The sequence below is a fragment of the Neodiprion fabricii genome, chromosome 3 (assembly GCF_021155785.1).
Source record: "Neodiprion fabricii isolate iyNeoFabr1 chromosome 3, iyNeoFabr1.1, whole genome shotgun sequence".
Classification (NCBI taxonomy): Eukaryota; Metazoa; Arthropoda; class Insecta; order Hymenoptera; family Diprionidae; genus Neodiprion; species Neodiprion fabricii.
In genome coordinates, this window is record NC_060241.1 from 2,074,624 (window position 1) to 2,086,538 (window position 11,915).

General features: G+C 40.8%; 2 protein-coding genes across 2 annotated transcripts in view; one reads left to right on the top strand and one right to left on the bottom strand.

Annotated features, from left to right (window-relative positions):
- LOC124178035 overlaps positions 1 to 11,915 on the top strand; it is a 108,550-nt gene that overhangs the window by 52,697 nt on the left and 43,938 nt on the right. The gene's annotated exons all lie outside the window — the stretch shown is intronic.
- The window catches only part of LOC124178034 (tyrosine-protein kinase transmembrane receptor Ror), a 125,145-nt gene that overhangs the window by 47,930 nt on the left and 65,300 nt on the right, over positions 1 to 11,915 (bottom strand). The gene's annotated exons all lie outside the window — the stretch shown is intronic.

Here is an 11,915-nt window from a genome sequence, read left to right on the forward strand (position 1 = left end):
CGAAGACTTGGCTATAAGCGAGGTAAACAAACAGACAGACAGGGTTATATCTCAGACTTAAATGTCGTCGTCGTTGCTGGTTTGGCACCCTCGCTGTTAGGTGCTAGGTACTAAACGTGAGAACAACACGAAGTCACGTAATAACCCGTTGCTCAGGCTTTTTGTTTATCTACATCGTGCACTCGCGCCTCCTTCCATCTTTTCCACCTCTTTCTTCCTTTGAGTCGTCTTTCCACTGTGACGACTATTAGACATTCTTTCGGTTGAAGACCCACGTCGTCGTCGACTGCAATGCGCATGGCGGTTCCTTATTATACCCGCGTACTCTTTATTCTCCGTCGACGACGTTTCGGTTCAAACCATCACGCGGCTCTAGTCAAGTGAAAAGCAAAGTATTTCGTGACAGGAAAATAACCTTCGCTGTGTCATGCTGCTCTGAATAAGGATCAGTCAGACCGTGGATTCTTATTTTTAGGCCTCTGTCCCGGCTGCTCTTTCCTCCTATCTTATACATTTCGGCATTTCTGTTAATAGTAGTTGTGCGTATAGCCGGCTTACCACGCTCCGCATCCTTCTTCAACCCCCTTCGATAAATTATAGTAGTTCTGCTTCACGACTACTCTCGATGCTTGAAAGGACCACGATCATTACCAAGGGACAAGATTGATAAGATTTTCAGTAATACCAATTTTATTCAGTCGATAAATTGATCCTGGTTCTTTTCAAATCGATAGGCCATCTTTCAGAGCGGTACGAATCCCTGCGGGTGAAGATGTTTCTTGAATATTTACGGCTTACCTGTAACAAAAAGGGACGAACCATTGTATGAATTTTAAAATTCATGCAATTGGAAAAATCCTTGTCGCTCGTTATCTCACAATGGGACTGGTACTAGGAGTTAACAATCGAACTTGTACAAAGGAATAACGACGCCCGTCAGAGCATAACTCCGAGCTTCTTATAACATGGGTAATAAATTGTTTTCTGGTGGCGGTGCCGCAGCATTAAGCCATAATTGTGTCTGTCATTGTTATTGTTACTATTATTATTATTATTATTAGTGTCATCATTATTATTATTTTATTTTACCAAGCTTGTTTTCCGTCTACATGTATAACTAACGATCCTACTACCTGCAACAGTTGCGTCGTGTTTCTTTCCGGAAACTCGATGAGGAGAAAGAGAAAGAGAAAGAGAGACAGAGACAGAGAGAGAGAGAGAAGGATGCATGAATCATAACTACTTGGAAAACTTCTCCGAGAATATGGCGTGGCTGCGCGTTCTTCAACAACGCTGCCGAGATTTAGTCTCGAGTATGAAATATAGTGGTTGCAGATTCTGCGGTACGGTTAAAACGGAATGAGAAAAGAAAAGGTAAAGAAAAGAAACAGCTCGGAAGAGAAAAAAGAATAGGGACGTGGAAGGAAGTTCGCTTTAAAGCTGCAACACTTGCAGTACGTTGGGTTACCTTGTGTATTTTTTTTGGTTCATTTTTTTTTTCCCCTACCTTTTCACGTGTACGCGTGTAAAGTATAATACAAGTTCTGCAAACTTTTTTTTACGTTCTTGCGTTCCTCGTCTGAGCCTTATTTTTTTATTTCTTTTATCCTATTGCAATATCCATTTGTAACGGTAAGGCCTTTGGCCATCGTTCTTCAAAAGCATCGATAGATCCTGTGACGTATTTCACACGTGGTAATCCGAGGACGGGGTCAAAGGTCTGTTCATCCAGCGATTTTTTATGTCGAAAGTAAATGTAGACAAATCGAGTCTGCGAAGGGAAGGGGAAAAAAGGTGCTGCCGGTCTTTTTTATTCGTTTTCTAGTTGAGAGAATTTTTCTTCATTTTTTCGATTTTCTTTGAAGAACGGTGTCTGGAAGACAGAGAGGGAGTCAATGGGATGTCAGTCGACGGACATCGCGTAATATATATTACAAAACGTATAACCTTATATTATACCCGTCAAAGGAAGAGAGATAGTGAGGGAAAAAAGGGATCGGCACTCTGCACCGTGTCCTGAAAATACCGATGTTATTTTCTATTTTCTATTTTATATCGCTCGCTCCATAGACGATGTTGAAGATTCTGCAGGGCTTCTTTCTTATATCCTCATCATTCGATCCTGCATTCCTCACTACCTACGTTACTGAAAAATAAAAAGAAAAAAAATTCCATACCATACGACGAACGTATTTTCATATCTCTTTTTCAACGAAATGAAGGTACAAAAAGGGGAAGAAATAGCCGACTCAGAGAAAATAGACGACGTTTTGTTTCAAAATCATAAGAATTCCTGACAAACATAGAAGAAACGTTATATAAATTTTCCTAATATTTATTATATTTACTCAATTATTTTTTGAGCTTGAATTCCCTTTCTTTTTATACCATTCCTGAGGCTCTCCTTGAAAATTCCTTTGGGTTTATTTCAATAAGGGTAAGAAGCTCGAGGCACCCTCGAGCATACTCGGTGTGCAGAATCCAGGGTGATATAAACTCCTCCTGTCGCGTAACCGAGACCCTCGATGTCTAAGACTTCCTTCCTTCCTTCCTTCCTTCCTTCCTACTTCCGATCCTGCTTGTACGTCTGTCTCCTCCTCTATCGATGATAGCATATTCTTCTCCCTACTTTTCCGTCGATGATAGGATTCCACGTGATCATGGTCGTCCTCGATATGTGTGGTAGCACAACTGTATCCAACCGACCATACGGACCGGAAGATAACACGCGAAACCAATATACAATATACCTCACACATTTACGCAAGATGAGATACCGTGTGAAGCGTTCACTTTGCTGTACGTTACCTCTACGGATATCTCGACAGAGCCTTCGGAAAGCGTATATTCGGTCTCTCAACTCGAGTACCGCTGGTAGGGATCTTCGTACAGTTTAAAATGGCAATGGGTGAAGTTATCGGTGTCGTAGAACCAATGAAAACAGTCAAAAATACTTTACGTGTTTCCGCATTTTGAGAATAACAAGATCAAGAAGATTCCTCAGAAGATCAGATACTAGATGTAATACGTCAGGACAGAAATGGAATTATTACAAAAGTCAAGGTGGAACACTGTCCTGATGTGCTTCATCAAGTATTTGATCTTCCGAGGAATCTTCTTGATCTTCTTCTCAAAATGCCGCAACGCGCAAAGTATTTTTGATCGCTTGCATTGGTTCTGCGACATCGAGAACTTAAATTCATCAATTGGATGAGGTCGATAAAACATTTTAATTTATAATGACAAACTCGCCGTTGACTTGGGTTTGTAATGTATTTTGATATTTTTCCGCATTCCCGAATGGTAAAACGACCTATCAACAATAAAAAGCTTATAATTTTGCAGCCTCTAAGCTTCTACCTGATTTCCTCCGAATTATTTACCGACACACTTACACGCGCCAATTAGAGAGAACGAGACGTCGGAAATCTGGGGTTGAATCACCCAATCGTGGAAAATTAGCGTCGAACATGCCCATCCATATGTATAAGCTGCGTAGTAATTCTCGGGGAAGGATACAAAGGACACTCACCGCCATCCGGCCCTCCGAATATCGTCGTCTCTTCTATCGAGGCTTCCATGGGGAATGGGATGAGGGTATTTTGCCCTCGGAGTGACAGGCGTGGGGTGAACGCGGTTCGCCGATTTTCACTCGGGGGTTCTGAAACTCCCCCGACGTCGCTCTGGTGTCTGCAGTCGACCGTCTGGAAAGGGAAGCCAAGGATGAGGACGAGGATGAGGATGAGGAGGAAGAGGAGTTAGCCGTTTGTAAGGAAACCTCCGCACCCGCTAATTGAGGATTGTTTCTTGCGGCTCCGGTACAGGTTGTATAACTATACACTCGTCGCGGCTCTTGAGACGCGAACTTATCAGCCCTCGAAAGAAGCTCGCTCTCTATTTCCATACCAGAGACTGAATTTCGAAGCTTAATGCCTCGGTTTCATCGGTATTCTTATACCTTCAATTGGATTATAATTGCTCGAATTACGGTAGATTCAAGTGTCTAAAAAGTTTGACTATCTTCGCGGAATAATTAGGCGTATTATTAACTATACGTACGTATCGGTTCAATCGATCACGTGGTCCACTTCTATCTTGATCATTTTTGTTAAGGTTTATATTGTTTGCGTATTGGGCGAAAGAGAAAGAAAAAATTCTGCAGCACTATAACGAGACTCGGAGTTTGCTGCCGAAAGTGTACACTTTTTGCCCCCATAACCATATATGTATAATCTTCGGGGTTCACCGGTGTGATATTTCAACGGGGGTGGTGGGGGCGTGGCACACATGACAAGTCTAGAGCCTCGTCGTACAATACCGTTGACGTGTTTTATTGGGAACGACGAGGACGTCGTGCGGACCCTCAGATAATTTTAGCGATTCATATGGGGGAGAAAAGAAGAAGTAGATGAAAAAAAAAAGAGAGAAGGAAAAATGCTCTCTACGTCTTTCTCGTGCAGTCAAAGAGAGAGAGAGAGAGTGAGAGATAGGGAGGGAGGGAGGGTGGGAGGCTGTTATACGGATGACGTCACGCGTTGACCAAACTATGCGAGGATGCACAGACTCAATTGAGAAGGGGGACTTTAGCGAATCGATGCCAGTGTGTTAATGACACCCTGGAGATGCTGTTCCACCGCCCTGGGCGTACGAGAATTCACGACAACCCGGTGAACCGGAGGGTGAACGACACTTGGCCGGCGTGGGAGATAAGAGATCGTTGCAGTTTATTAAGAGGAAGAATATAGTATACAGAGGCATGAGAAATGGAGTTGATAAAAATTATTTATCTGCCAGCTGCCGGATTGTCATCGATAAATTTGATGACTCGGTCAAAAGTCCGAAATTTATCATCTTTTACCAGATGATGAAACGTGTCGGAACATGTTCGTACAAATTACTATAAAATATGGTGATGGGTACCAATGGTGTGTAATGTTGTACAGTTGATGAGCTCCAAAGCTTTGTGACCTCTTAGGAATACGATGATTAGTCTAAAGCATGATTAATTGACTTTCATCACGTCTGAATTATAATTATCGTTCGTGGTTTTGGATGAATTCGATCAGTTACGATCGTTGTTCCCGATGCTCAGGTATTCCGACACTTTCCTGTGCATTCTTTGATCCGAGAATGGCACTCACTGGAAAAGCAACGAGGAATCGGAAGAAAAGTTTCAGACCTAACAAACTAGGAAACCCAGAGTGCCTGTTCATCCAGCTCCATTTGGAGTTAATTCAATAAACAACTTGTTCATTATACCGCAGTGGTGTGGAAAGGGCACAGAAGAAAAGAGGGTGTGCCGGACTTGTTCCGACGCCTTACCGGTCATGTACTATAAACCAGGCTTTCGAAAAGTAATCAGGTGGTCTCTTTAACATAATGTTGCACCATCGCTGCGCTCTGTGTATCAACGATATTTCTTAATTATTTGTTTTTTCTCTTTATAGTAAAATTCATTCAATAATTTCAATTTTCTTACACACAAAATAGGAAGTTATAAAATAATGCGACATTTTTTTTTTTTTTTTTTCAAACTTTTCTTATCGCGACTCGGGGTCCGTCGAGGTGCGTGTGTTGCCTGAGCCTGATGCAGGGCCATCATCCCCGCTATTCCTCTAATCCAGAAATCGACGAGTATATGGAGGGCCGGTGAACCGGGGGTGGATAAGATTCCCTCGGGACGTGGATCTGTCCCCAGGGTACCAGGGATATGCGAAGCCCGCTTCCCCCGAAACTGGGGCGATATAGGGGGTAGTGGGATACTTTTACCATGGGAAACTACGGGGTGTTTTGATATCACAGGGTTGCGTTATTTGTAACGCTGTGAAACGGCGCAGGGCGGTAAATTTTTTTCACCATTTTTTCGCCATGCGATATTCAAACAACGTCATACCTGGCTTACTAATTTGATACACCGCAATTTGATACTGTTACACGATTTTCGATTTGTCAGAGATTACCGAGATCGATGTGAGTATGAGAGACTCGATTCAACCGCGACGATTCCGTGGCGGAAAGAACATATAAGAAGAAAAAAAAATAAAAAATTAAAAAAAAAAAAAAAAAGAAATGAAAGAGGAAAGGGCTAATAAAGCCACAAACGTAAATTGTATTGCGTTGCGTAGGGAACTTTCTTACCGACCAACCTAACCCAACGTAACGCGTACGACATGTGCATGACGCACATTGTGTGTATTGTCCCCCCCCACCCCCCCTCACCGCCGCCCTTTATTCTTTCGTGTTTTTTCAGCTGGAGGTTGAATTTTTATTTCATGCGGGTGAAGGGAAGAAGTATTCTTGACGAGAAAAATTAATCGTCGTATCAATCTTTCCGCGGTTGATATTTTTAATTTTCATTAATCGTCGTACTACAAAATACAAGTGAGAAAGAAATAACGTGAAATTCCTTTTATCGGACGATCAAATTAATTCGATATAACAGAACAATGGATTTTACTGAATAACACATAGATTCAAATATTGCATCACTGGTTACGAAATTTTTTTTCCATGATGCTTTAGCACGGAATTTACATACAGTATACGATATAGACCGAGTCCATTTCAAATTTGAAATCGAGCAGACAGGTATACGCAATGTTATGGAGTTTTTCCAAATTGAATTTTGTTGTTTTTGAACGAAAAAAAGTGACCCTTAATTTTTTGTTTTCGACAAAAAAAAAAAAAAAAAAAAATCTGCTACGAAGTTGACGCTATTTGAACGTTCAAACGGGGGGGATTAAAACTTGCAAGATAAAAACAGTGTTCAATTTTTCAAGAACTTCAGTAGCGCGCGATTAAACGTCCGAATGGCCATAAATTCGTAGCAGATTTTTTCTTCGACAGCAAATAATTACGGGTCACTTTTTTTTCGTTCAAAAACAACATATTTCAACTTGGAAAAAATTCCGTGACATTACGATTTCCTACATCTTCGATTTGAAGTTAATTCAATCTATAAAATACATATTACATATTGTACAATTCAATTCCGTTCTGTTTCCATAAATTATTACTATTATTAATATAAACCGTATAACGATGAAATTAACCCATAGCTATTATTACGGTGTCGGGGATCACGAAATGGTGGGAAGGGGTATTAGCCCGTTGCAGAGATAATTGTGATTACGGGAATCGTTAATCTGTTAATGGACTAGTCGACAACCCCCACACCCCCACCCCGCCCTTCGAGAACCCGTGAAACCCACGCGTGGCATGTAAATGTAGGTAACAAGTGATACACACTGTGCAGTATAATACGGATGGGGAATTTGCACGCGGTTACTCTCCTCGGTTTCGGATTCGTCACGCGTCGCTAAATGGAGTTTCACCCCTCTCTCTCTTACTCTCTTTTTCTCTCTCTCTCTCTCTCTTTCTCTTTCTATTCTCTGACATAATACGTGGAAATGTATATATAGATATGTGTGTGCATATCACACGCACACGTGACCACGCTTTTGGGAGGTTTACGTTGTATGTAATATGTCGGTGCAGGAATCGGGTATATAACGTACATTCGGAGGGTGTCACGTGACTCGCGTTTACCCTCCTCATTCTGTTGAGGACCGCAACGCCATTACGTTATTGCACGGAACCTCATGTCGAGCGCAAACTGTCGTGTTATCGTAATTATCATTATCATTGTCATTATCATTATCATTATCTTCCTCACTGTTTCATCTGCATTTCGGACAGCCGCGCGACAACGAAATACGGAAAACAAAGACTGAGCGTGGGAGAGAGAGAGATTGAGGAATATAGACTGAACCCGGGTGCCAAAAAGTTGACGACAACGAGGTTCTACGGGAAATTTCCAAGTCCAAGCGCCGAATTAAGATATTTTCGATTGGGAGTTTTGAGGGGAAAAAACGAAGGAACAATTTTTCACATACGCGCTATTTTATTTTTCAGCGCAACGTGTTGCAGGGTGGAATACATATTGTTGTTACTATTGTTATTATCGTTGTTACAAATTAGACATGTTTTTTCACATCTTCAGTTTCGGTGTTTGAATTCAAGCTGTATTTCAACAGGATACCGGAACGTGGATCGCAGGTAAAACTCGCGCGTAACTTGGTCGAAGGTGTGAAGATTCATTTATGTGTATATATGTAAGTCTGCATACGTATGCGTCGCGTTGAAACGAGACACGGCTAACAATCAGTTTTCGATCGGTAACTGATCTAGTCACCTTTTTCATTGCCAGGTGAGGCATCAGCGACGGCAAAGATCGCGCCAAAGACTCCAACGGTCAGAATCAGCAACAGCTTGATCGAATTCATGCTGCGAAAGTACAAGGATTATTTATCGTTTGTCACTCGTCGAGGAAGGTGGCCGATTTTAGCGAGGCTTTTGACTTGCTTTGATGATTTTAGCGGGTCAACGAAGATTTTCCAACTATGCTCTATGCCCGTATTTCTGTCGTTTATATACCCGCGTGTTTGCCGCGTCGAAACGCTTCGCGTCCTCAGACACGGGCAATAATTATTTTACCGTTGGCGATAAAAGCGGCGCGATCGTGTCGAACGCGTAAAAATTGCGACAGAAAACGCGAAATGATAATAAAAATTGCCGACAGTAATAACTTTATCGATCCCGAAGCGAAGCCTGTGAATAATTATCGCGAACACGGTTCTTCGATACGCGTCGACCTTCGTTTATAAGCTCGAATCGCTTCCCCTTATCACAGGATTCAATCTCTCTGCAACGATTGTGGACGTTTGGTAGACCTGGAGGGCTGCGAATTCCGTCGCATATTACACACTCGGGTCGCAATAAGGGTGAAGCTCTACCGATGATCGAAGGCTACACCCTCCAGGCGTTGCATGCAAGTATTTTTTGCCGATCAGCCCGCCGAGAATTTCACTTCATCTCCGTACGACGAATCCCGTTGCAGCCAAATTTTCATCGGCCCTTTGTCGTTGTTGTTGTATTTTCTCGTCATTCGGGACAATTTGGTGGATGAGAAACTTTTCCGGAGGTGTTTTCGTTCCTACGAATTAAGCATTTTTTTCTCTTCGTCGGAAAATTATCGTCTCGGTAAGTTCCTGATCGTGTCGCACGATCTTGGCGTAAAATTTTATCACGCGGCGTGTACGATTCGAACGCTTCTTATCATTTTCGTTTATGTTACTTCCGGATCTACTGCAGAAGTCGTCGCAGCGGTGCGAGTTCAAGATAAAAATTTTAATAGCATCGCAGGACACGTTATTTCTAGATGGGATCGTTTCGTGATCGAAAGGAATCACGACTTGTCGCGTGCAATATCTTTTACAAGTATTTTGGAAAAAAACTTATGTAGGTGAATATTAGAAATTCATCCTAATCTTTGGATTTTTCAAGGTAATTTAATGATGCTTGAAACGCAAACGCGAAAGAATTCTAAATACGTAACGAAGAAGAACATCGAAGACGATGTTGGTTGATGAAAAAAGTGTAGCATAAATTTTTCATTTCAAGATTTTCATATTCATTTTTCACTTTGAGACCCATTTGCTAAATTCGCTCGATTAATTGCTGCTGGAATTTGAATCGCTAGTGGATGATGAGTCAGCGTTTTCAGAATCTGTTTCGCTGCTTGAACTTGACTTGCTATCGGAGAATGAAACTTTGGACGTTGAATCGTTTTCGGAACTTAACTGGCTGCTCGAACTTGCCTCGCTACCACTTATTGAAATGCTCGAATCGCTGGAACTTATCGAATTGCTTGAACCGTTTGAGCGTAGTAATTTTCATGCCGTGGAATCGGTTGCAAAAATATGCAGATGATTTGTTATTTATCAAGAAGACTGATTGTTTTTATTTAAATTTTTTTCCTGAAGGCTCTTAACTCTCATCCAGCTTATACTTGTTAGTTCGTCGAAGATGATCTTCCCACAATTTTTCACCCTGGTATTTTCAACACTTACACAAGCCGACGAGTTACTTACGAAGACAATTCGTACCTCACGATTTTAACTTGACACATTTTACGAGTCGTATAGTTCCGCCAATGTTTTATTTATTTATCCTCTTATCGCCAGCAAATTTTAACCTGGTGTCTGCGAGTGGATGCGTATAATCGTTGAATCGAGTTGCACGAAAACGTTCTTTATTCTAATCTTGATGTGGGAATCTTCGAAGTTATAGACACTTTTTGAAGAAACATCAAATTTCGGAAGAATAAAAAATTTGAAAAAAAAATGTACGAATTAGGAAACACGTAATCGTTTTGTTCAGGAAAAGTAATAATTAAGAAGGAAAAAGTATATGTTTGTCGGTAAAATATTGAATATCGATTTATTTCCGGTAAGACCCGAAGTTCAAATTAACTTAAAATTTTCTTGCGCATCATTTTGTTGCAAAATTCTGTAAGCCTTAGATTTTTTCATGCGGGAGTTTTTCGGACGGACCGACATACTGACATATTTCGAAAAAACCTGTTTTTCGGATTCTGGAGGTTCGAAAACTTGACGATTTGTGAAATTAGAAAAAGTGATTTTCGATCGAATTTAGTGTTTTTTTTTTTTTTTTATATCACCAACAATGATGAAAAGTGAAAATTCGAATGTAACAAATCGAAAGAATTCACTTCTACGTTATTCAATATTGATTCTCATCGTCTCTGGTTTCGTCACTCCCGTATTGAAAACCGGAATTAATAATAACGCGAGCGTCAAGTCAAGAATTTCAACCGTATCAGATCGGTGGAAACGAATTCTTAAACATCAAATTCGGTTATGAGATTGTTTTCCAACTAACTTCTTCTTCAATTTGAAATCCATTTCATCAGGAATAACAGTTTTGAATATTATAAGGCTCAGGAACGATTGTCTTTTTGGGATTATTTTGGAATAGGATTTAGGCAAACAAACAAATTAACAATTTTTCATGTAACTGCAATTCTATTTCATACGCAAGACGTCGATATATGTAGGATACAGAGTAGGTACGTATTGTTTATGTGAAGGAATTATTTTAAATTCATGTATATTATAACCTAATCGAGAATCGACCTTGCCGGAAAACGGGGTTCTAAGTGTAGAGTTACTTAAAGCTAGTTAGTTTCAAGTAGGTCCAACACTTTTCGGATAGGATAACTATGTCAGATCAATTTTTTACACCAGCAAAATTTCATTTACCATGTATCGTGTAGACGCGAATAAATTATACATTCTGTTATTGGGCCTTTGAATTGCAGCTCCGCAAAGAGATTCGTGTAATTCTAATTTTTGATGAAACAATCTTATGGAGATGTCGGTGGACGTTATAAATTTAGTATCAAAATGAGACATCACCGAGTTTTCGTTGCGAGATTTCTTTTCAATCTTTCACTTTAAAATGGATGCCAACCCCTCGGCGTCCTTAATTACTGTAGAAATCAGACTAGAAGAGCCATGGGAAGTTGATTTGGTAGTGGATTTTGAATCATCTCCAGAACTTGAATCGCTACCGGATGTTGAATCTTCACTCGAAGTTGAATCGATAGTGTTGGATGAATCATCGGAACTTGATTGCTTTTCAGAACTTGACTGACTCGAAGCCTTTGAACTGCTTTTGCATGATCCGCCGCTGACGGTGGCGGGTAAAACCGACGCGAAGATTGCGAGGGTAAAAACCAGTAACACCGTGGTCTGTTTCATGCTGCGGAACAAATGAAATATATGCAGATGACTTATATTACTTGTCGAGTGAAGTAATTTTTTCGTAGGTACTGAGGCAAAAAGATTTTAAATTGCAAAAAAGGCAAAGGGTAAAACTTACGTTGACTTTGGTTAACTTTGGTTCGTCGACGATGGTCTTTCAACAATATGCCGTGCCGGTTTTTCTACAACGTTTATATATTATATCGACGAGTTATCATCCGAGGCAACTCGTGCCTCACGATTTCAACTGAAAACATTATTCCTCTCATCGTTTCGAGCGCACGATAC